General features: G+C 44.6%; 1 protein-coding gene across 2 annotated transcripts in view; it reads left to right on the forward strand.

The window, feature by feature from the left end:
* The window catches only part of ARHGAP26 (Rho GTPase activating protein 26), a 352,726-nt gene that overhangs the window by 136,890 nt on the left and 189,347 nt on the right, over positions 1-26,489 (forward strand). The window lies entirely within an intron of this gene.

The raw sequence follows: 26,489 nt of genomic DNA on the forward strand, positions 1-26,489 counted from the left end.
CAAGCTTAGTCCAATGGTGCAAGCAAATGCTTAGGAGTGTGAAACCTAAGTCACATCCTTGCTGAGCTAGATTTACTCATAGCATAGCCTTGACCAATTTATAGCTGCAAAATTGTGTTTTTAAAATGGGTATGTATCAACCTAGAATTCTAGACGACAAAATATAGTATAGATAGGATTTGAGACGCTCTATCTTAATAGTCCTATAAAAAAAAAAGGTGTGTGTGGAGGGGGAGGAAAGGCAAATAAAACACATTGAGAGACATTTACATTGATCATTTCAAGTAGGGCTCACTCCTTGGAATTGGTCGACACTGCTGTACCCTGAAATAGGCTATTTCCTTGTTTACCCTGAGGATTGGTGCCAATCCTTGCTTAGTTTTCTTCCTAGTGTAGCACAATTAAATTAAGTTACAAACACAGGTCTTTTTTGGTCCATTTTTTCCTTTTGTTTTTCTTTCTCTTTAATTCTGTAATGTAATTTGCCAGCTTGGAAGGGCAAGCGTTGGCACAATTTTAGATACTCGTTATTAATTAATAAATAATCCATTATGCAATGAATGAAAACTAGCGATGAGCAAACATCAAAAGGTTCAGCAGTTCCATTCTGACACCCTTCCAAAAGTTCACTAGGCTAACTCACTGAGAGAATTAATAATAGACTTTAGAGACAGATTTTCAAAAGGGTAACCTCCCCTTTGCATTAACTGCTACATTCTGAGCACATCTTGCTGTTTTGTTCAGCTTCCTAAATGGGCACAGAGCTTTTGTGGAAAATCAGAGCCCATTTGTCAATGCTGAGAACTTTAGAAAGATCAGTAATGGTTAGGGCTGAACTGAGCCCCTTAATCTAGTCCATCCATTCAAACCTAACCCAGGTTGACTTTTTCTTTTGACCTCCTGGGATTATTAGATTCCCAGTTTGGGTCAATTTTTTTCAAGTTGATCCACTCTACCTGATCCTAATTAGTAGAGCCTGCTGCTCGGGGATTATGGTAAATCCACTATCAGTAGCCAAATGGCATGAAGAATTTCAACTGTTCTCAGCACACCTCTTCGATGCATGGATAAATTGCTTAATCTGGACTTGCACGTAAGTGCACATGCACATACACACAGGCACACACGGTGTATGCCTATGCTATGTAGATATCCTCTGCTACCTTTAATCTAGTTAGCATGGCTAAAAGTAGCAGTAGTTGTAAAAACACAGCTGGAACTCTGGCTGTTGACTCGGGTTGCTAGCCCATGCTGACATCTGTGTTGCTGCGTCTTTGCTATTTTCAGCCACACTTGTTAGACTAAAGCAAGCACAGGTGTGCCTACCTGAGCTGCATCAAACCTCCAGCAGCATTGGAGACCTATGCAGAGCCTCAGTTGTGTAGCTGCTGATCGGCATAAAAGAATGCTGAGTCTCTTAGTGAGCATCTGGTCTCTGTTGGTGCCAGATCCTGTAAGGTGCTGAGAACCCCAAATTTGGCAAAGACAGTGGGAGCTGAGAGCACTAAGCACCTTAAAGGAGGCCACAAGGCTTGATTTAAAAAAAATAGAAATGCTGAGCCACTTACAGCTCTATAGAAGCAGGTTCATGTTTAGCATGTAGCATAATTTTCCTGATCCACCTGGAATCTCTTTCAAAGGACCCATGCCATCTGCATGCAAGATCCATCCTGACCCTTCCAAAGTGACTCTGCCTGTGCTGTCTGCTCCTCCTACAGACGTTCATGGGTGTAATCTTCAGACAGCCCTTTCAAACAGCATTTCACTCTGACCCAAAGAGTAAACTGCTTTGTGGTGTTAGTGTCCCGCGTGCTCTTATTGACTCGCATGTGTGTTCAGGCCAGAAATGAGCAGCTGTTTAACAATTCCAGGAATGTACGTAGTCTGCCTAGCACAGGAGTCTGTTCCTCCAGAGCTTACTCCTTCCAGAATCAAGAGCAAAACACTATATAAATCTCTGCCAATCTTGCATAAAGCGTGCAACAGATGCTCTGCCACTAAGACTGCCGCAGCTGGATGCCACGTTGCTCTCAGTGCTTGGAAGGGAAGGCCAGTAGAGGAGGCAGGGGCTGACATGCTGTGGGAAGGGTTCTCCACCAGAGAAAGCACAAAATGGAGAGGAAGAAAAAATGTGGGTGTGGTGGCTTGCCATGTAGGCCATTGACCACTAGATGGCAAGCTGAGACCAACAGGCTCATTGCACTTGTGCCTGGAGCCAAAGGAGAGCTGGGCTCTCCAGCTGAGCAACTGGCCTATTGCCATTCCCCTGTTCTCAGTGACTTATAACTTGGCCATATAGAAAGGAGAGGGGGGAGTGGAAAAAAATGCCTTGCACGAAAACCTGATGATCTAACGGCCATGCAGGATGCCCTAGAGTTAATCGCTGGGATCTCCCTCTCCAGGCCAGAGGTGGCTTGGCACGGCTTCGTGGGCAGCGTGCCCAGCTGGGAGAGGAAAGAGGGGTGGAGATGGGGGGGGGGCAGGCAAGGAGGATAAAGGAAGGGAGACTGTGTTCCTCACATCACCCTGCCCCTGTCTCAGTCCCTCCAGCTGAGACCTGGCAAGGTCTCTCGGCACAGTGCTTTCATTTTTTGGGGCATACTTAGGAGGCGTGGAGACGCTGTCGGGCAGCAAGTTGTTGCCCCTCTCTCTCAGCCCCTTCAGCTCGACAGCCAGCAGGACAGCCGCAGTAGAAGGAGAATCCCGAGTGTCTATCTGCACTGTGCACTGCACTGCCGGATTTCCAGAGGGGCACCAGAGAACCAGCAGCCCTCACACTGATTCAGTGGTGTCAAGAGAAACCGAATGCACAGACCTGTCCCATTTCCTGTTCCCTTCCTCCCCTGCCCCTCCTAAACTCTTCAGACCTCTTCTGCTCTTCTCTTTTCCTGCTGTTCCAGCTAAACCCATTGCTTCCAAAAAGCAACAGTCCAAGTACATCTTCTGCAGCACAGATGCCAAAAGTCCCCTCCCCCCGACACCTCCCAAACCACAGCCTGCTCCTCCTAAGGAAAACATTTTGGTCTCTTCCCTCGTGCTGTCAGGTTAAAGGAGTCGCTGGCATTTCTCAAGCCAGGTAGCATTTTTGATGAATGGAGGCAGGGCAGGCGTAAATCCTCTAAACCCAACCCCCTTCCCATTTTTGTTATTTTGTCTATTTCCCTCTCCTCTTCCCACTCTCTCTTTCCATTTCCTCACCCCATTTCTTCTTGCTTGCTCCAGCATGGAGCAGGGAGAGAGTTGTACAGAGTTTACCCTGTTAATAAGCTTCGTTTCAGCCCCATTCCAAGGAGCCATCCATTCGGCTTCTGTTCAGAGGCAGCACAGAGAGCTCAGTGACTGTGGATTCAGTCACTGTTGGGATTGCATGTTACCATGGTGATCTGCTGTGACCATATTAATAAATCTCACCTCCTCTCGCTGGGGTTGTGAAAGAAAAAGTACAAATCCCCCCACGTTTCTGAAGTGCCTCTGAAATGAGATCAAGTTGATACTGTGGAAGACACGGACTTATCTCTTTGGCATGACCTCTTGATGCAAAGTGTTGGGGGATGTGTCGAGGGAACACACTGGAAATCTCTCTGATACTGAATTCGATTGGCCTGGCCAGTGCTTAACTCCTCAGTCCCTGCCATGTAGGTCTAGTGTGCCCCATATGACCAGGGACCTTACTTCTAGCCCACAGAATGGGGGTAGGATACATGAAACCTGTAGGGTGCTGGCCTGTGAGTGCTGATGGGGACACTGGCTCCCCAGAATGATTTTGTTTGAATTAGAGCTGCAACATTCTAATGTTTGTCTGTCTCTGAGACTATGCAGCATAAGAGCACACCAGTCCTTCTTGCTAACTTCCCCATTCCCCTTTTCCAAAGCTTTGCCAGCTGTACCTATTCTCTTCGTCCTATATTTTAAAAAGCATCTCTATTGTAAGGACTGTCAAATGCCACTTTGCGGCAGAAAAGTAGTGTCTGCCTGTTGAAGGGTTTGTGATTCTTCTTGAATGTAAATTTTGTTCATTACTTGTGAGCGGTGCCAAGTGGTTGACCCTAGAAACGGATTTTTCTTTTTCAGTTTGTAGGACCAGTGCATAGAGATAGTGGATGTATGAATGTCCCAAGCCTTACCACCTGCATTTGGCTCCAAGATCTTTTCCATGTTAAGAGATTTGGAACTCCTGGTTCCCAGCCGATGTAGCCCAGCCCCATTGGCTACATTTGTTCAGTAGTATTGGTACTATAGTTCTGTTAGAAGTACTCACATAGAAAAGGCTTAAGTGTATTAATGCTTGGCAACCCACCCTCCTCTGAGCATCACCATAAAAGACCATTTCATTGTACAACTATGTCTAATGTCCTTTGCATCCAGGGATCTCAAAAGTTTTGCAACTATTAATTGTACCTTGTGACTCCCCACGTGACTCCCCTTCCCCCAACCCCTTTAAAAGATAGGAAACTTAAGGCTAAAAGATTTTAAGTGATTTGCCTAAGTTTCTATCAAATGGATCCCTAGCAGACTGAGGAATACATGTGAAGGCACCTGACTTCTAATCCCTGGTTCTGACTTCTAAACCACAGCCCTCTGTCTGACAGATGTTCAGTGTTGCTGGAGCCAGTTTTAGAAGAGTAATTTAGTGTTACACCATTTCTGTGTTTTATAGCAAAACAAAACAGCAAAATTCAATCTTGCGTTCCTGTCCAATACATAGCCTGCGATCCCCCTCCCCTAAATTTTGCTGCTGGGAATTCTTTTCTGAAATTGTTTTTCATTTTTCTCTTCTAATTACACAAAATGGTGAAACAGTAATTTCCCAGTGGAAATTAATGTGTCTTTTGAATTCAATCCAATGCTTCAAACCCCCGCATTCCTATAATTTTGGCTCATTCAGAAAAATAAATTAACTTGAAGGGCTTCAGTCATAATTCCCCAATACACCATGGTGTGGATGGCTGAATATAAACTATACAAATTTCCAATCTCCCCACATCACACCAAAACTAACTGGAAGTTGTGAATTGGTTTGATCACACATTATTTTTGCTTTCTCAAAGGTCACTCATCTATTTTGTGTAGGTCCTTATACTGTACTCATTATCATAGTGTCTGAGTGCTTTCCAGTTATACATTAAAACGTCCTTTGTTTGAGACTAGGGTCGGTGATAACCCTTGAAGATAGAATATTATAGTAATAGCAAAATGATCAGGGAGAGGATTAACTTGCTCAGGATTTTGATAGTATCAGCAACATTTTACTCCTGGGACACTGGTTGTAAATTTGATCCCAGACTTGGGCCCTTTAAATTATTGCTGTAGTGCCACACTGTGTGCTTTGTGCAGCTCGGAGGGTTGGCACCCCCCCCCCCCCCCCCCGTCTGCTCATGACCTTGCCCTTTCTGGGCACAATATTTACATCTGGCAAGTAAATATGAGATGCTGTCTACAACTGTGCCATGGAAATACCTATTCTTACTTTCAGGTCAAATTGTGAGAAGCATTTTCTCCTGCAAATGTAAACAAACTTGTTTTTCTGAGCTATTGGCTGAACAAGAAATAGGACTGAGTGGACTTGTAGGCTGTGAAGTTTAACATTTTTATTTTGGAATCCAGTTTTTTGTCCATAATTTTTCATTTATAAGTTCAATTTTCGTGATAGAGATTGTAGTACAGTACTTGTTTTACATGAATTGAAAAATTCTTTTCATGTATCTCCTGCCTATCCACTTCTCTGGCTTTGACTGCAGGCACATTTGCTCTCTCTCTCTCTCTCTCTCTGGAACACCAACTTCCATATGGAAAATGAGTCACATGCCTTTACTGCAAGTTTCCTCACCCTCATCTCTTCAATTGACTTATAGCCCTGGCTGAATTGTCTTGCTTGCCAAAATGGCTATTCACAGGGCTTGCCGAACCATGCGCAGATCGCCTGAACCCGGCTCTTCCAGGTTGCAATCTACTCACCATGGGTGAGTAGATTGTATTATTTGTCGAGCCCTGGCTATTCACTTGACTTGCTTTTTACCAAGTATAGTCTCTGCCCTACCTTTCTCTCTTGCTGACCATTCCTGGTCTCTTTCAGCAGTATCCATTGTACCCAACTGCCCAGAGTGTTGGCCTTCCTGTGCCTTCCAGTCAATCAGAATTGAGGATTCATGTCTGTTCTCAGCCTTCTCTTTTCTCTCTCTCTGCCCATCCATTGATTTAGTTATTAGTTCTCTCCCTGCTTCATTATCCATCAGTCTTACCTCTCTTTGCCTCTTCCTCTCATCGCAATGTCTGCCCTAGCTCACCCTCTCTGTCTGCTGCAAATACAGCTTAGGCAGCTCCAGTTGGCTGTTGTGTTCTGCAAAACTGAAATTTTGACTTTTGTCTGTGAAATCTCCTTGTGGATGTCAACTGCCAACCTCAACACAACCAAAGCAGAGCTCTCTGTCCCTCCAGCCTATAACCTGGCCTTCATCTTCAACTTGGACTTCTCTCTAAGTCCTCACATCCAGGCTAAATCTAAAGCTTGCTAATTCTTTTTGTATAGCATCTCTAAGATACTAGAAAGACAAGGTGGGAGAGATGGCGTCTTTTAATGGCCCATCTTCTGTTTGTGAAAGAGACCAGCTTTTGATCTTGACAGCCCTGAGAAGATCAGAAATGCCTCTTGACCACAACACCTACTGCAAATAGCATCTTTGTCTGGAGATGAGTCAAGTTTCAACATTTTTACTTTGGCTGGCCATAAAGATGGAGACCTCACTCCCAACTACCCAATTTCCTATTGCCTTGAAATTGCAGATGGTTACTGTAGCTCTTTAATCTTTTATCGGTGTGTCCTTTATTGTTGTTGAGACCCCTCCTCCCAAAAACACATCAGAAAAGACCCTAAAGCCCACAACCCAAATGTCTAACCCAGTATTTCTTAAACTTTTTAAGTCTGAGGAACACCAAACAATTTTTTTATGGGGAACACCAAGGATTTTTTTGTTGAGCGCATGCATGCATGCGCACGCACGCGCGCACACACACACACACACACACACACACACACCGCAAAACAAAAACCACAAAAACAAAAAACCCACTGGACCAGGAGGGAGAAGGGGACTTGGGGCAGGGTGTCAGAGCAAGCTGAGAATGCGGGGTCTTGGCAGGGGGAGGGAAGTGAGGGGGATTTGGGTGTGGGGTCTGGGCATGAGGGGGACGCTTACCTGGCTTGGCACCCTGCTCAGCAGGGAAAGCCTCCAGGCAGAATGCTCTTGTTCCTGGGGGGGGGGAGGTGGAGAGCTCAGTTCCCCCGCCCATGTAGCGGGGAACCCAGTGCAGCTGCATCACCAGGCTAGGCTTCCTGCTGGCAGGGCGGTGGGGGGAAGAGTAGAAACGCCGACCGCCCTCTCCGGATTAAACTCTGCCACTTCCCCACCAGGCTGGAGATGGGCGCAGGGGAGAGTAGCAGCGCATGGGGGGCAGCAGAGCCTGAGTGCAGCCCAGGTGGGGAAGGGAGGGAGCGGAGGTTCTCTGCAGGCGGCAGTTTTAAAACGCCAAGGTCCAGGAGCGGCTCCTCAGCTCTGGTCACCCCTCCCCCTCCCAGCAGCAGAGGCCGCTGTAAAAGTGGACGCCTGCACACGTGGAGGAGGAGGAGGCTGTGCAGTACTGGAGGCCCTGTGGGACAGGGGCCATCCTGCGGGCTTGGTGGGAGGGGAGCAGCCGCAGCGGGAGCTGTCTATGGGTTCTGCAGGAGGTGGGGGAGCAGAATTTTTTCTGTTTTCTCCATGGCATACCGGTGTGCTGCGGAACACAGTTTAAGAAATGCTGGTCTAACCAGATTCAGGAATCACCATGTTGCACACTGACTATTCTGTGTATTCCCATGCTCTCCTCCTCCACTCACTCTCCTGTCCTTTGTTTAAACCCACTTGTTGTATCTTCACATTTCGATTGCAAGCTCTTAAGGGTAGTGTTCTGTCTGTACATCACTTATCACAGTGAGGCCAGTCCTTGACTGGCACCTTTAGGTGTTGGAAGAATAATAATGAGTCTCTTACAAGTGCTGCTTCAGTTTTTGCTAGTTTATTAAATTGTGTATAAGCCATTATCTTCAAGTTGCTTGAGCTTCATGCACCAAGTTTTTTTTTCCGTGTGTAACAAAAGATATTCAGGTCCCAGACGATACCTACTTAAAAGATTAGATTCCGGATAGCGTCCTTTTCTCTCTCTCTCTCTCTCTCTCTCTCTGTCACACACACACACATACACACACACACACACACACACACAATTTCCCTCTTTGCCAGAGAGATTTGCAGGCTCTGGGTGCTCTTGTGTCTGTCTGGCCCTTTTGTATCCACAGCTGCTCTGGAATTTCAGGTTGGAATGGTGTCCCCTATGCCTTTTCCATCCACTGTAAGCTGAGATTTCAGCTTTACATATCCATTGCCATAGTTGGCGTTTCCTTTGCCATCCTGAAGTTGGCTTAGGGGAACCTGTAGCAAATACCCAGGGTATGTGTGCCATGAGGACTGCAGAGGCAGCTCTGCTTCTGTAGTATAGACACTTGCTTCGGTGACTGAAAGGGTTTTCCTCTTATTGCAGTTAATCCACTTCCCCAGGAGACAGTGTCTAGAATTTTGCACAGCCCCGAGTGATGTAGCTAATTCGACCAAAGTATTCAGGATAGACCAGTCCCCAATCAGTATAGAATGTGGCAGCTCACTTACTTGGTGACGTGGGTTGGCTGGAACCTGCTACATCTGTGAGCTGCACTTTCCATCTGCTTCTGGGTTCATTTCAAAGTGATAGATCTGTTGAGACAAGATTTCCTGAGAGACGATTGGTCTGCTTGTGCCTCATCACAAGGTGCATTAACAGACACCTCTTGGATGTGTGTTCTTTGTTAGAAAAGAATAGGTTACCCAGAGGCGGATGGGGTAGATACTCATTCTTTCTCGGGGGTGAGCAACAAATTAACCAAGGTACCCCTTTTTATCTTAGTTAGTATGCACCTACACGTATCAATTACATCTCCCTGAAAGCCCTAATTTAGTAATGTGAACACCCATATAATGCATAATTTTAACCATGTGATGAATATAATTATATCCGCCCCTGTTTACTGTTTACAGCATTTTAGTTGATGATAGCAGTTCTCACATCACAAAACTCTTTATATCAGCAACTTACCAGGGAAAAAGAAATGTGACCCTGAATGGGAATGGATAAGGAGGTAAGGAAGATAGCATGGTTAACACATAGATCGGTCATGAATAGTCACATCCTGGGTATAGCTGTAGCTTTTCTATCCCAAGCAACCAGGGAAGGAGGAATCAAAGCAAGTCTGTAAATCAACAGAAACAGGGTCTGCCTGCACCATGCCTCCTTACCATGCATGGTCACAGCTACCAAAATCCCTTATTTAATCCTTACACACCCCAACACTCTTGAGGATGGAAAGGCAGTGGCATTTTCAGAATTCACCCAGACCTCAAGTTTGCTGAGGTGCAGAACACAGTGCAAGTCACATCTTTTGGGTAAAATATTTATATGGCTGGCTGTGAGACAGGAGAGAGCACTATTTCTGTTGCCTGTTTCACACAACAAAGTGTGGTGGATTCATTTTGGGCCTGGACCAGATACCAAGATGATGCATGCCTACACATATTTCAGGAAAATAATGGTCTTGCCTGGCACTAATCTATTCAAATACATTTCCTCTGGGGGGAACCATCTAACTGGCTCACTGTGTTTCAAATGTGTCTGTCAAAACCTTTAATGGTTTTGTATGCAGCAGGGATTTCACTGAGGCTAGTAGCCTTTGCTGAGTCTTGGTTTGTGGGATATCTGAAAGCCAGTAGTTGCCTCTCCTTTCCAGTAGTGCTCAGGCAGTATAGAGTAGTTGTAATTTGAGTGATGGAAGCTCGCAAAATTTTTATAACTTAATTTTTAAAGGGTCAATGTATTTTCCTAGGTTTTGCTATTCTTGCTTTAGATTATATTTTTCCCGATGGACTGAGGCCCAGGCAGGTTAAAAGTCTTAACTCCAGGTCAGAGAGTGATTCTGTTGTTCAGCTTTGATTAGTACCTCTCTGCTGGATCTTTCCCAAGGCTTCTCCAGTGATGAGGGTAGCCCTGGTGGGAAGACACGAATGAGCCAATAGAAAAGAAGGGTGGAAGAGGTTGCATTTTCTTTTCTCTTTAGTTACTGGATTGTTATCACTTAGTGCTGCTACTTCTCCGAACTACAGGTTGGACCTCCCTGGTATGGCACCCTTGGGACCGGACCAGTCCCAAACCAGGGAATCTGCTGGACCAGGTTAGGTCAATGCCATCCCCTCTGCTGCTCCTGGCTGTGGGGCTCCACTTGGGCGGCAGTGGAGGAGCCGGCATTGACTGAGCTGGGATTGGGGGGTGATGAGGGAAGAGCACTTGAAGGAAGAGGCAGGAGGGTAGCTGTGGAGCCCTGCGGCCGGGGGCAAAGAGTGCATCCCCATGGGAGCACATCAAGCCCCACAGCCACCAGGATATATTCCTAGCCCTCTACCCTTGTCTGTGGGGCTGCCCTCCTAGCCCCAAGCTAGGATCTCCAGTTGTAGAGCAGGATTCCATTGTGGGAGGCTGTAACAGGGTTGACTTGCTGGCGAGGCACCTCCTGCTGGTCTTCTTGGGAGCTAGTTGTTCAGCCTGGGAGCACCTTGTGCTGGCCGGTTCAGGCTGCATGTCCTCCCAACCAACGGTGCCCTTTCCTCACAGTACTGTCCTGCAGCAGTGCCCCCACACTCTGGAGTCCTCTCCCAGGGAACCTCAGTCCCTTATACCCACCTTCCCTCAGTGACCTACTGCCTCAGGGGCAAACTACAGTCTGAAATGGCCACTCATCATTGGCAAGGGCTGTGGAACTGCTGCCTTCTCCTGCCCTGGTTGCCTCCCCACAACCCTAGTACTCTCAGGCCCCTGTATTAGGCCTGCAGCCTGGAAACTGGGTCAGGCCAGAGCTCGCCCTCCCCTGTTCTGCCTGCCCTTCCCCAGCTCTGCTCTATCCCAGGTACCCTCTGTAGCTTACCAAGTGGCTAGGTCCCTCCTGCTCCATGGCTGGAGCAAGAGTCTGAGCTCCTCTTCTGGCTTACTTATATCTCTCCATGCAGGAGTGGGCTACAACACTCCCACTGAGGCACTGTGCAAACACACAGGGGAAAAAAAAGCTAGCTCGGTCAAAGTACCTATCAACCTTTAACAGGTGGGAGTTATTACCACACTGAAAAATATGTTTTACAGCAGAATGAATGAGAGATGTGTGCATTCAGACATTTTTGAATGAGGACGATCTAACATAATTCAAAATTAAGCTATTTGTTGCTAGAGATGTAAACGTGTACGCGGTTAACCAGTGAGCCTGTATCTGAGGCAGAGGGGGCTGTGGTGGAGGGAGACGGTTTTTAAGCCAGCTCCCCGCACGTGCTGGCTCCCATAGAGCCTCTGCCTCCCCCCTCCTCCACCTGCCCGCTACTCATACAGAGGCAGTAGTGCAGGGGAGGGAAGGTGAGCACTGGCTCCCACGGAGCTGCCTGCCCTCCATACTGCTACCTCTACAGCAGCAGAGGAGGAGGAGGAGGTAGGTGGGAGCGGGGGGTAGGCAGGAGCTCGTGACTTCCCATGAACACCAATTCCCAGAAATATTCAGTGGTTACACGTTTTAAAAAACGTGTTTTTTAACGTCCCCAGTTGTTGTTTAGCTTAGTATTGTTGCTCTGACTGAATACAGTGAAAGGTAGGATGGGAGGGTGTGGATTTTGGCTGGACGTCAAGAGGAGAAGTGGTGTTTTTCGCTATTGTTTGTACATCCTAGGAAACCTAGGGGAAGTTGTTAAACAAGTAGAGGTTTCCCCCTTTAATTAATCACTTAAATTTTCCACATGTATCTGCATCTTCCATTACTGCTCCATTGACATTCATTTAAAATGCTGCTCTGTGAAGTTTTTGCTTTATGACATAACAGATTCAAAGATCTGTTTTTTCTTAACCAGTTGACCTTTAGCTAATTATTTATGGGGGAAGGCTACTGTATGTCTGTTTGTGCCTAGTTGCTTTCCTTTGCTTTCAGTTGCCTACTGCTGGATTTCTCTTTGACATTCACATGGGGTAGGTTGACAGCTTGACCCAAGTAGTTTTTTTTTTTCTTTAGGTAGAAAACATAATGAGTTATATAACTGAGCTGAGCTAAGCAATCCAGATGGCTGGCCGGTAGCCCAGCCAAGTTCAGTTTTGGATGCACTTGGGAATGCCTGCACTTGTAATAAAATGCAGGCTAATTTTTAATGAGAACCATCATTTTAGTTTAGCACTGCTACACAGCAGAGCAAGACATAAACTGCGGAATCAAGCCCCCAGATGTTTCACTTTTGATTATCAAATGGAAACATCACTGTAAAAATGTGAGGTTAAAATCTGCATTTGAAGAGGGGGAAGATGCATGAACTTCAGCAGGCTAGTATTGTGTTTTACAGTAGGCAGGAAGGAAGGAAATAAGGAGTTGCCAGGGATACTGGACTTAATGGTCAGCTTTTCCTAGTGAGTGGCCCTCCCTTGAATGCTAGAAGTCAACAAGAGGATTATGAAACCTGTTGAATCTTGTACCTTGCAATCAAGGCACATTTCCTCTTCAAGGGGATTTGGAAAGACATCAGGCAGCCCTCCACTTGGTCTGTCTCAAGAAGCTATAAAAGCACATAGATTTATCATAAGAACGTCTACTCTACACACACTACTGTGGCGCAGTTGCAGCTATGTCATAGTAGTATAGTCACTTGCTACACTGACAAGGCTTTTTCCTGTTGCTATTGTAAATCCACTCTCTTGAGAAATGGTAGCTACGTCAATGGAAGAGTTCTTGTTGACATGGTAGTATCTGTACTAGGAATGTTAAATATCAATTAGCTAACTAATCGAATAGTCAATGGGATTTTCATCAACTATTTGATTAGTCGATAAGGACTAGCATGGTGTTCTGCCTTGGAAATGTACAACAGCCCAGCCGGGCTGTGCTGTGTGGAGCCTTGGGCCAATGGGGAGTCCCCCACTGACACCTGGCTCCGTGCAGGCGCTTCCGCTTTGAAATGTACAAGAGCCCCAGCAGGGGCCCTCGTGCATTTCAAAGATTGAAACACTGTGGGGCTCCAGAGTCCCCCATTGGCCCCACGGTCTATGTGGTGCTTTCTCTTTGAAATGTACCAGAGCCCCGTTGGGGACTCTTGTACATTTCAAATTTGGAACGCTGCAGCTGCACCCCTGTCCCCTTCCACGGAGCTGGCGGGGGGGGGGGGGGAAGAATCCGCTTTTAAGCCATCTCCCCCCAGCACTGCCCCTTCTTCCCCCCTTTGCTGCCTCTTTCAGTTAGAAGCAGCAAGGGGGGGTGGGAAGCGACTAGTTGACTAGTGTGTCGACTATCCAATAAGCTGTTGCTTATTGAATAGTCGGTTAGTCACTTGGGGTATGTCTACACTACCACCCTAGTTCGAACTAGGGTGGTTAATGTAGGCAACCGGAGTTGCAAATGAAGCCCGGGATTTGAATTTCCCGGGCTTCATTTGCATATTGCCGGGCGCCACCATTTTTAAATGTCCGCTAGTTCGGACTCCGTGCCTGCGAGGAGTAACGGTAGTTCGGAATAGGAAGCCTAATCTGAACTAACTAGTTCGTGCTGCGTGTATCCGCGGGCACGGAGTCCGAACTAGCAGACATTTAAAAATGGCGGCGCCCGGCAATATGCAAATGAAGCCCGGGAAATTCAAATCCCGGGCTTCATTTGCAACTCCGGTTGCCTACATTAACCACCCTAGTTCGAACTAGGGTGGTAGTGTAGACATACCCTTACATCCCCAATCTAGACTTGGTCTTATGTTGGTGTAACCGTGTATCTGGGGGGGTGAATTTTTGACATTCCTGGGTGACATAGCTAAATTGACCTATGTTTTACCTATAGACTAGGGCTAAGTTTTTAAGGGATTTAGTGGCACATCCGTGTGTTATGTACAGACTGTAACTATGCCACTCCTCTGTGCTAAAAACTAACTTAAAGCTTATTTTACCATCTTCCTATTAAATGGTGTGCTGAGTTGCTGTGAAATAACGTGTATTTGGTGATAACTCCTGTGAAAACAGAGGTAGTGGCGCCCTATCATCCCTTAAAAACAGAACGTGATAAATAATTCACTGTGGAATCCTGTTCTCTTTTTAAAATCCTTTTCATGTTAACAGGTTTTACCAGCTGGCCTAATATGCTTTTTATGATTCCAGCCTTCTTCCCTATAGGCCACGAGGAGAAGTTCTAATACATTTGCAGGGTGCAGGGTTTTCACATGATCGAACAGGTCGTCTGTTCCTAGAAAGGGCTGGGGTACTGCAAAGCCTCATCCTCCTAAAGGCTTCCCATTGCAAACAGGTGGTAGAGAGCAAACTGTTGGTGGGAAACATTCATAGATGTCCTCTCAGGCTTTATGTTTTTTAAGACCCAGTGGGAACAGCTGATCTTTGTTCTGTTCCTGTGTAAATTCCACTTCTTCATACCCACGCTCTGCAGACAGAATTGGTCAGACAGGTTTCCCTAAGCTACAGATACCCCATTCTTTTAAGCTGCTCCCGCTTGAATCCCTGCCATCAAGGTTTAACAAACTGCCTGTTCAACACAGGCTTTACAGCAAATGGTGAGGCATCCAGTGATGCAGTATGTCATATATATGTTATTATGCTTAGAATCCCCAAACTGTCACAATCGGACGTGAATTTCAGAAGTTCATGCCTAATGTGCCTTTTTGTTTTTCAATCCTTATAGAAAGAGGCTCAAACACATATGGGTAAACTTCAGTGCGCTCCCTCCGGCCCATCCCTTGCAACCTGTCTGCAAATGGCTGACATGCTAGCTACACTACATGTTTTGGGGAAGGTCACCCTTTCTGTTTATATATTTATTTTTGCCTGTTCATCTACCAAGTTGAAATTTTTTTTGAGGATATCTGAACATGAATCACAAGGAAATTGTGCAATGGTGCAGCATTTCCTTCTATTGCTGACCGCTTAAAAACATTAAGCTCCTTTTTGAAAGCTGAGAGAATCTGGCAGGGCCCGCCTCATTGACAGCATGTTGTAGTCTAAACAGAAAGCCTGGTAGAAGGTTAAGTATTGACTGTAATACAAATCCTTCATTACAGGGCATTGGCTAGCTAATCAAATTGGTCGTTTCCTTCTGAGACTGTGGTGAGCCAAGTGCTGGACCTTTTCTAACTTCTATGGTTGTGTCAAGTGTGCCCACAAAGATGATTTCCCACACTTCTTATCTCTAAGAAAGAATACCTGAGATGCACATATAGTTGTTTGCATAAATCACTGTTGTTTTCCCATCTCTCAGAATACAGAATCCATCTTCTGTATTTCTTCTCCATTTAGGCACAGTCGAGAGTGCCAAAACTTGACTCATTCAAATTTTATCTGATCTAGTCTGTAGACAGACAGCTAACTCTGAAACAACAGTGGTACGTATATAATAGATATGTATATAGGCGTGTGTTTGTAATATTATATAACACAAACATTTCGTGATCTCAGTGGAAGTTTCAAGATTTCATAACTCATTGGCATGAACCATAAAAAAAGGAAATAAGCAGTTAAAACACTGAATGCTTTTTCTCTCAAGTTCCTCTCTTCATCCTCTGTCTGCTTCTCTTTTAAGCACCTGCAGCCCACGAGTTGCCACCTTCATCCTGCACAACTTCTAGGCACAGCTGAATTCCAACTTGTATTCCAACCATACTTATTTGGTTTCATGTATTTAGGGGTGAAGTAGTTTTCATAAATTAGAGTGTGATTCTGTGATCTGTTCTCAGTCAGCATGAGAGTCGGGTATATGTCAGATTGCATATAGTGGCTGCACAATGTATCTTTCTTTAATGCCGAGGAAAATGCACAGGTTTTATTTAAAAGTTTGATGGATATCAGAGTGGAATGAATAAAGATATTGGCTGGCTCACACACTACCTTCCACATCTTAATGACTTAACCAACCAACCAAACAATGTGTACTTATAGAGGTGCAAATTATTCAAGTTACAAGAGGCTGATAAGAACAACCTAATTCACTATTTTTTTCTCTTTTTTTTCCTCCCCCTCGCCCCTCCTTTTCTGTTCCGCCTTCCCTTATTTATTCTTGGATCTGGACTTTTAATACTCCTGTCACCTGAAGAAATGGGTTGTACCCCCTAAAGCTCATGATACCATCTACATGTTTTGTTAGTCTTTAAGGTGCTGCTAGTCTATTGTTTTTTAAGTTTTTCATGCTAAATGATAAATATGTTGTCAATGTAGTCTAAATAGAGTAAAGGTGTTAGGGGGCGAGAGCTGAGGAAATGTTGTTCGAGGTCAGCCATACAGATGCTGGCATGTTGTGGGACCATGCGGGTGCCCATTGCTGTGCCGCTGACTTGAAGATATAAATTGTCTCCAAACTAGAAATAGTTGTGAGTGAGGACAGAGTTGCAGGGCTCTGTAACAAGGTGTACAATACTGTCATCAGGGATAGTGTTCCTGACAGCCAGTAATCCATCTTCATGTGGAATGTTCGTATAAAGAGCTTCTACATCCATGGTGGCCAAGACTGTGTTTTCAGGAAAATTACTGATATTCTGTAGTTTTCTCAGGAATTCAATGGTGTCTTGAAGCACCCTTACTCTACTTATGTTACCCCAGCATCCTTACTCTACTTACACTACATTGACAATATCTTCATCATATGGACCCATGAGAAGGAGACCCCTTGAAGAATTTCACAGGGATTTCAACAACTCCCACCCCACCATCAACCTTAACTTGGATCAGTCCACACAAGAGATCCACTTCCTTGACACTACAGTACAGTTACCTGACGGGCACGTTTCCACTATAATACCGGAAACCTACCTACCATTACACTTACCTACATGCCTCCAGTTTTCATCCAAGACACATTTCCCAACCTATTGTTTACAGCCAGGCCCTGAGATACAACCAGATTTGCTCCAGTCACACAGACAGAGAGAAACACCTACTTGATTTATATAAAGCATTCTTAAAACTGAAATGCCCATCTGGAGAAATGAAAAATCAGATTGACAGAGCCAGATGAGTACCTAGACATCAGCTACTTCAAGATAGGCCCTACGAAGAAAACTTGTCATTCCCTATATCCCCCAACTTATCAACCATCTACACCCTATCCTGGAAAATGACCCTCGCTTTCACAAGCCTTGGGGGACAGGCTAATCCTCGCCTACAGACAGTTCAAACACATTCTTTCCAATAACCACGCAGCACACCATCATACTCACCCCTGCAATCAACTCCAAAGCCAACTGTCCACAAATCTATACAGACGATATCATCACAGCACCTAACGATGTAAACTAGCACACTAGAGGCTCATATAATTCTATAGCCACTAATATGATCTATGCCATTAAGTGCCAGCAATGCCCCTCTTCCATGTATATTGGCGAAACTGGACAGTCTCTACGAGAGAGAATTAATGGACATAAATCAGATATCTGAAAAAGCAACCCACAGAAACCCATTGAGGAACATTTTAACTTACTTGGGCACTCATTAATGGATCTCAAAGTCACTGTATTATTTCAAACCAATTTCAAAAGCCAGCTTGACAGGGAAGCTACAGAACTTAATTTCATTTACAAGTTTGATTCTTACAACAGAAGCCTACACAAAGACATTGGCTGGATGGCCCGCTACATTCCACATCCTAATGAGTGGGTACTAAATATTCTTATCAGCTTCATTTAGCACGGACACTCTAATTGACAATTTCTTTCCCTTTTTTTTCTTTTTCTTTTTCCTTCCCCTTTCCCCCGCCATCCCCACTCTGTGCTATTTATTTGGAAATTGGACTGACACCTTAAACTCCATTCATCTGAAGAAGTGGGTTGTGCCCACAAAAGCTCATGATACCATCTACATCTTTTGTTAGTCTCTAAGGTGCTGCAAGGCTTTTTCAAAGAAAAAGTATGGGTATGTTAATTTCTCAGGCTTATTAATGTGTGCATATTTAAAGTGTATCTGCTACAAAAGTTAGCAAAATATTTTAGCAAACACATACTATAGAAAATTCAGTTGTTCTCTTGAGTCATTATGTTAAGTATTGAATTAGTGGTTTAATTTAGTCTCCAAATTAAAATGTGGAATAGAGGGATTTTAATTTTACCTTATGTGCATTTAACTTTGTAATTGTTACAGTTCCACCTGTAATATGCAAGAAAAAAAAGATTCATTTGTAAATGAGGCCCAAAAGTTTCACATCTTGGTCCCGAAGTTCTTATTTAGGAATCTAAATAAACATTACCACATTTTCAGAGGAATTTAGCAGATGCAGATTTCATTAAACTGAAAGTGAACATGGTTTCCTGAGCACTTCTGACAACCTGGGACTCTGATAATTACCTGCTAAAATATGGTTTTGGGACCCTTGCTTTTAAGGCACCAAAGTCTGAAAATTTTGTCCCATGTTTATAGTCTCGATAAAGGGGTTTGTTTCCAGAAATCAAGGTGAGAAATACAACTACTACGAATAGTTGGATATTGGACTTGCATATTAACAATGGTCCGTGGATTTCTACACTTGTATTAAATCAGCTCTGAAATTCTTAATGGATTCCTCTTGGATCTTGAAATTCAATCAGATGGGAGTAATTAGGGAAGACATTATGGCATTGTGACGGTTAGTAATATGCCTGTAGATGATTCTTTAACCTCTGGTTCAAGACTTACAGCTTCACCAACTAAATCTTCTCCACAGGATAAGATATAAAGCACAGATTCTTATCCCAAAAGCACACTTTTTTTTAATTTTGTTCTTTTTTTTTGGCCAAACATTGTAGCTTGTGGAAGTAGACAGTAGTGGAAAGGGAGCCTTATAAACAAAGATGGTTCTTTCCTGTTCCTATCAAAGTTTTGATTTATTTTATTTTTCATTAACTGATTACCTTGAAGAACTTTTCTGAGTTAAAACTCACATATGTAGCCGGGGTATTTTATCAATAGAGAAAATAACTCAGAAGCATTTGCAATATGCTTGAATAGTTATAGTTATTTTATCCTGTGAACATGCAAATCTGTTTATTTCCAGCTAATATACTGCGGGACACAGAATATCCGAAAATATTCACTAGGACAGCAGTTGGGTCAATTTCAGTATCCAGTTAATCTAATGCATACCCAGCAACTCTACATCTTTTTGAATGTGTAAAATTATACATATAAAATTAGTCTTTCAGGCTTGATTTGTTCTTTTAAATTGGCTCTTGATGTTGTGTAAATCCCCTGTTACCAAATCTAAAGACTTTATCACAAATTTGCGTTTTGGGGTGTTTTCCCTGATGCCTTACTTTGTCAAATATATGATTAAAAAAGAAAAGCTAGTTTTTATCCCTCACTGATGCAGAGAAAAGCTTGAAAATGTGACTCGAGTCTAGTCTAAAAGTTTGGTCCTGGTTACTGAGCTAGCTGAACCCTCTGAGTGCAATCCCAAAGGTTTCAGGCCTTGTGCCTTTCACGTTTGTGCAGTGGAATCATGTGATTCTCCCTCTTGTAGAGAAGACCCTGAACACTGGATAGACCTTGTGTATTGACGGTGCTTTTTGGGGGGTTTGGTGCCTGTAGTTCTTCCCTTGGGGGTGGGTCTGTGACCAAACACGGTCTGTTTCTTAAACCAAAGTATTGTTTAATCTTAACAGTAGGAACAAAGCATGACATGAGAGAAAAAGATTTAAAACAGGTCTGTATGAGTGATGGGCAGCCTGTTCTAGCTCTGGGAGAGAGCGGTAAGAATAAGAAGTGCAGGGCTCCAGTGCCCTAGTGCACAAGAAGCACGTGGAGGAGAGGGACAGACGAGGGTCTGCAGACCACGGGTAGAACTCCAGTGGGCTGCAGGCTGCTTACTCAGATGGAGGGTCACTCATGCGACCCACTCAGTATTCATGGTTTCCCATCACTGGTCTATATTCATGCCTGTCTCACCTAGAATCCTTCCATTCTTTGATAGAGACTCCAAGCCAGCCTCACTTCCCTGATTATCCCAGCTTCTGCACTGTGTGTCAAGCTGTTCCCCCCTCCCCCATAATTCTCTTCTGTAGCTTCCCCCTTCCCTACAGAGAGAGACTTCTGACCAAAGTTCTTCATTCTCTCAATTCATGAGCAAGGACCCTTTGGCAATCTCCTCTGATGAGCTCAGGACAAGTTAGAGGCAGATCAGAGTGAATGGTTTTGTAGTGTCCTTTATGTGGGGGTAGATAGGTGAGCCTTTGCTCTGCTTTCTATTGCTTTTCTAGTAGCCTGCTGTTAAGCTGCGCTGACCCCTTCATACCGTGAATATCCCAATAACCACGTCCCAGTCTGGTATTCATAAATTATTACAGAGCAACCCCACTTTCGCCATAGGCTCAGAAAGAAAATAGAACCCCAAATTTTACATTTTTAAAAGTGTTATGATTTTTTTAAGCCAATCTCATAGTTCTTATGCTGAGGTGGGCATAAAATGGAGGCAATTTGCCAAAGTAAGCTGCTGGAAGGCTACCGCCTATTTATTTACCTCTGCCTCCACAGGTGTGATTGATTGCAGCTCACACTGGCCACAGATCACTGTTCCCAGCCATGGTCTCCTGGTCCGCACCATTTCCTGTAGCTCCCATTGGCCAGAGTAGCACTCTGTGGCCAACACTGCAAGCACCTGTACCTTTGGAGGAGCAGGAAAATTCAGCAGTGATGGCCTGCCAGGGCCTAACCCTTATCCTGGGGCTACATCATGGACTGGTATTTGCCCACTGCTGTTCTTACGTGTTTCAGTTCTGATTCATGGATTTTGGATGTTTGCGGCTAACCATAATGAAATCCTGCAAACACAAAAAGGGACAATAACTGACCATCAAGAGATCTGACTAATTCAAGTCTCCAGGTGCATGGACTTAGTCAAACACTTTAAAACATGCATGAGTGCCTTGCTGAGCTAAGCCTTCAGGTAAGTCGAGCCCTTAGCAATTGTTGCTCACGGGCATCTCAGACAGTTGCAACCTTTTAAACTCTAAATCAGATAATCAGTCGCTTAAACTGGCAGCTTGAGACCAAACTGAAAGATGAAACTGGAGGGTGTTTAAAATGATATTAATCACACGTTGAAAGGGTCAGGAGAAAGGAGTGTAGCAGGAAAAGCAGTTGCCAAGAAGGTGCTAGAAGTTGTACATTTAAAATAGTACATCTCATTTAATTTCAGTGCTGGTGAAGTGGAAGGAATTTGTTACACTTGGTTAGACTCTCTTACACTATCACCAAGTGGTGGTTATAAATAGGTCTAACAATCTACATAAATCTAACTTTCACCACTTACAAAAACATCTCTTTGCTTTGCCCTGGCTGTAATGTAGGTTCGGTCTCCTGGACAGCTGTCACATGTATCTTTTGTGCTTCTGCCCCAGCAAAGGGTCTTTATTTTTCTAGATCTGCCCTGGATCAACTTAGATCACTGAAGGCAAAACAATCTACTTAGTTTATATATTACCTTCTGTGCTGTAAAGAACATAACATTTTGGTACTGGAACAGTAAAGACCATGTTAAGTTCTGGCTTAAAAAAAAAAATGTGTGGTATCTTGCGTTATCACAGATCAACCAACTCAAAACATAGCTGATTTGTTCTACCACATAATTCAGCTGGAGTCTTCATGCAAGTTTAATAGATCCATCTGGTAACCATCTTTCACTTAGGCCATGTCTACACTAAATGGAAGATCGCCACTGCTGTGACTGATCTTCCAGAGTTTAATTTAGCGAGTCTAGTTAAGACTCGGTAAATTGACCTCAGAGGGCACCCCCACCAGCTGCCGGTTCTCCTGCTTGTGCAAGGAGTAAAAAAAGCTGATGGGAGCATTTATTCCCATCGGTCTCCTGATGTGGGGGCAGTGGGGAAACAAGATAAAAGGTACCTTGACTCCATCTCCGTAACTAATATACCTGGAGTTGAGTATCTTCATTCGACATTCCCTATGAGTGGACGTCTGGCCATACACAGTTAGCTTTAAACGCCCTGAGCTTGCTTGCAACTATGCAGAGCTTGCTCAAAGAGAATGATATGTTCTGGTATCTAAAAACTGATCTGGGCAAGAGAAAGGGTTGCTATGCTAAGATTCCAAGGGGGGCTTATATAAGTTAATGCCAGCACAGGTTTGGATGCACTATTTTGACATTTCAGATAGGGGGCTGATAAGCGTCCTTAAGGCACTAATGAAACCCAACATTTAAACCTTTTGAATAATTATTAACAGAACTCTCTCTAAAGTTAGAAAGCTGGCTCTTGTAGTAAGCACCTCTCTTCAAAGAATATTTGGCACTTCCAGCAGATGTGCCTGTTCAGCGTGGGAGAAGCTGAACACATCGCTTAATATTTTGGCTAATGCAGAATTTTTCATACTGAAGTTGAAATGAAATGGAGTTGTACATATTCCATAGCTGTTCCTAGGGAAAAGGACAGTTTTCCTGTGTGGAGTTCAGGGATTTTTAGAAAGAGAAAGATGGGGTTTGCAACAGCGAAGGGGCCCAAAATATCTAATTGCAAATTACTGGCCAAATCTAATCATATGGTAAGGAATTCCCTTTTAAGCACAGTGGCTTTTTGCAGAATTAAAGGATATTTCATGAATGTTAGAGAATTGGGCTTAAAGGATTAACGCACTCAGAGGAATTTCTTTTTACAGTGAGCTAGATGAAGGATTGGCCGTATATCATTTTATAGCTGCGTGACAAACTGAAATACAAAAGTCCCTTTTTACTCTATCCAGAGGCTTTGTTGTTAATAGCGCCAGTGTACTATATGGGTATATGTACGCTGCAGCTGGGAGGGAGCTTCCCAGCCGGGATAAACTTGTGCTAGTTCAGCTCTAGCCAGTGAGGATGTTGTGGCATTGGCAGAGGCTCAGGCTTAGCCACCCACGCTCGGATCCACCCTATACCCTGGTTCCAAGCTAGCCTGAGCCACTTTCAGTGCTACATCATCCTGCTCTCTGTCCTTAGCACGAAAGTTTAAGTCATGCTCGTGCGAATCTGGGACATGTGCTCCAAGCTGTAGCATAGCCATACCCAGTGTGTCCCAGAAACCTGTTCCTCTTCTTTCGCCTTTTTTTTTAATGAGAAAAACTTAACTCTGCTACACCTGTGAAGCTTTTTAAAACTAGTTTGTCACAGTCATCCTTGTCTTATAAGACCAGACTTGGGGAAGAAACACATGCAGGCAAACAAAGCTCCCTCTGAAGAATAGTGATAGAAATGTAGCCGTGTTAGTCTGGTGTAGCTGAAACAAAATACAGGACTATGTAGCACTTTAAAGACTAACAAGATGGTTTATTAGATGATGAGCTTTCGTGGGCCAGACCCACTTCCTCAGATCAAATAGCTCCCTCTGGAGCTTTGATTATGTGGGATCCAGTGAAATGTGTACTTGGACAGCCATGAATCTGGGTGAAAAATAGAAAAGTGGATAAGTCGTTTTGCGTGAGGAAAGGAAATTTATAGCTTAAAAAAAGACACACAAAGAACAGTGTCACCTGGCGTGTATAGGTGGTTTTGTGCACTAAAACTGAACATATTTCAACTCTGGGATTCATAGGCAAGGGGTAGAAAGCTGCTTGACCTCCAGTGAGCAAGGGGTTAACCTCCAGCTCTTCTTTCTTTTCTCCTCCCCTTACAGATGCTTGCCAGAGTGGATTCTTTAGAGACAGAGGGAGGGGTTCTATGGGGAAAGTCAGAGACTACACAATCAGTCTTCATTTTTCTGTTCACTTTCCTGTTTGTCTTCACTTATTTTACTTTTTTTTTTTTGCCATGCATGCTGTCCCTGGAGAACAATGCTTTTGCTGACTGCAGCTTTTTTTTTTTTTGGTGTCGAGTAATCCCCCTTGCTAACATGTTTTAAAACAGTTTCTTTCTTGCCAAAGGAATCTCTAGTTTTCAAGTATCACGTACTGTAGTTAGCTCGGAGTGCCTGAATTCTATGGTAATAGGTGGCCCCGAGGGAGAGATTGAGAAGTATATCTGTTTGGAAATGCGTAGTCAAAATTGCTTGGATCCTAGCAGGAAAAAAAAAAAAGACATTTTCCCCAGTCAGGCTCTCAGTTTTTTGTTGCTCCATTAATTCCTAGAAGTGTTACTGTGATTTCTCAGTAAGGCCCATGTAATAGTGGCAAGGGTTACCAGCAGAAGAATTCTAGGAATGATAACTTGGTATTCTTTTGACATTCCCTGGAGAGGCATCGATTTAAGTGGCTTAACTAAGTGTAAAGAATAATGTTGGAAAAGCACAATATAACACACAGACAAATGATTTTTTAAAGATGGTTATTGGTACTTAATTGCAGCCATTGGTTCAGTACATAGAGTTTCAGTGTAGCTCAGTTGGTCTTGTCCTGATTTCCTTTCTACTAAAACTCATCTCAGGTCTCAGTCTTGGTGCCCAAGTCTTTGAAGAAGTAAGAGCATGTGCCCCTCTATAAGAATGAAAATTTGCCTTTTCCCTTTGTCCTTTTAGCTGGGGAGAGGGGAGAAGATAAGAAAATGAATTAATAGAAATTGGTTTGCTCTGAAGGACTTGTATCCTCCACAAAGTTATCAGTCTACTGTTTTGCACACCCCCTTGCACACCCTCTCGACTGCATGGCCCCCTTGGTAGGCTGGACTGGCTTTGTGCTTTGTGGGTTATGTTACAAAGCTCATTCTCCTTGGCTCATTTATTCCAATCAAACCCAGATTAATGACCTAGCCACTGCACAGCTGGTTGCATGTGCCCCTTGGAGCCTCTTGCTCGTTGATCAGGCATTTGCTGTGTGTTGAAGGTGTGTTTATTCTAAAGGGGAGCCCTCCAAGATCCAGAAGCCACATTGGAGAGCAATACTGAGTGCAGGTTAGTTTGTTTGTCAGATGACTTTGACCATGCATGCTCCCCAACCCCTTTTCTTTTGTTCTTTCAAGGTGTGAAGCATTATTGCTTGTCCAATTGCAATCACTGCACATAGTGATTTTCAGAGACAAAACAAAGGACGCAGTCCTGGCCCCACTGAAGTCACTGTCTGTTTTCTTTTAGTCTTCAATGGGGTAATGATTTGACCTGAGGTCACGACTTCCGAGGAGTTTACAGTTCAAGTTTAGACATATTTGGCAGGGGGTGGTAGGAAACTGAGAGGGGGAGGGGGAAAGAGAGGAAGCAGAAAGGACAGGAGCCACCAAACAATACGATTGTATTCTTGCTATGTGTCTTGTTTTGAACTCTACTGTTCCTTTGAAGGCGAGACTGTAGTTTAGTTTACAGGCCTTGTGGTTTCTTCAGAGCTCTGGAGCATGACTGCAGTGAAGTAACCACATCAGAGCACTGATAGTAAGTAGGCAGCCTTCTGGCCCACAGGCGACTATAGTGTGCGTGTGACATTTGCCCATTGCCATGATATATCGGTTGGGGGAAGGGGAGGCCAGGATAGTTCTTAAAATAAAATGTCTCATCCTGAGATTGGTTTGGATTCCCTCTGAATTCTCCTCCCCCTCCCCCCCTTCCCTTCCTCATGGTGACTGTCATGTTGCTGTCCATATTCTGTCAAGTGGGGGGAAGGCCCCTCAAAACTTTGCTTCCTTAGTGGTTAAGAATTGGGACAACATCTGCTCTGGGATGTGGCTGAACCATTGTCTCATTTGCATAGAAGCTTCACAGCTTATTTCCCGGCCAGAGGAAAGCTCTATAGCTGGCAGCGTTGGTTCAGAGTTTGCGCACACACTTTTTGGTTCTCCTGGGCCCTTGCCTGTCTGCCTAGTATGAACACTGGAGAGTGAAGTGTGCTATAGCAGTGGCTCCCAAGCTTTTTAGTAGGATGACCCACCAATGGCTTGCTTTCCTTTTTTTTTTTTTCTTCCCTTTAACCCATGGTTCAACATCACAGATCAGCGTCCTTCTCCACCACTTCCCTTTCCTCGCGCCGCTGGGATGGCAGCGACCACCCACAGCAGCAATCTCTGCCTCAGCACCACAACCATCATCCTGGCCTGGTGCAGAAAGGAGATCTGAGGGTGGGGAGAGGGGTTGGAGAGCGCATCCAATGTGCACACACTCCGCTCTGATAGCTTCTGTCGTGACACTCCACTTGTGGCAACCTGGCATCATAGTGCCACTCAGCACCCAGAGGCAGCAGGTTTGGTGGTGCCTAGAATCCACACCCCTCCCTTCACCCCCTTCATCTGCCCAAGGCTCTGGGAGGGAATTTGTGTGGGGGAGGGGTACAGGCTGTAGGAGGGAATTTAGGTGTGGGAGAGGTTCCGGGATGGAGTCTGGATGCTAGGTGCCAGCTCTGGGCTGGCACACGGGGTGGGTGATGCAGGAGCAGGTGCTCTGGGAGGGAGTTTGGGAGCAGGGGGTGCAGGCTCTGGGATGGAGTTTGGGTGCTGGGTAGCTCTGGGCTGG

The sequence above is a fragment of the Pelodiscus sinensis genome, chromosome 16 (assembly GCF_052426305.1).
Source record: "Pelodiscus sinensis isolate ZL-2025 chromosome 16, ASM5242630v1, whole genome shotgun sequence".
Taxonomy (NCBI): Eukaryota; Metazoa; Chordata; order Testudines; family Trionychidae; genus Pelodiscus; species Pelodiscus sinensis.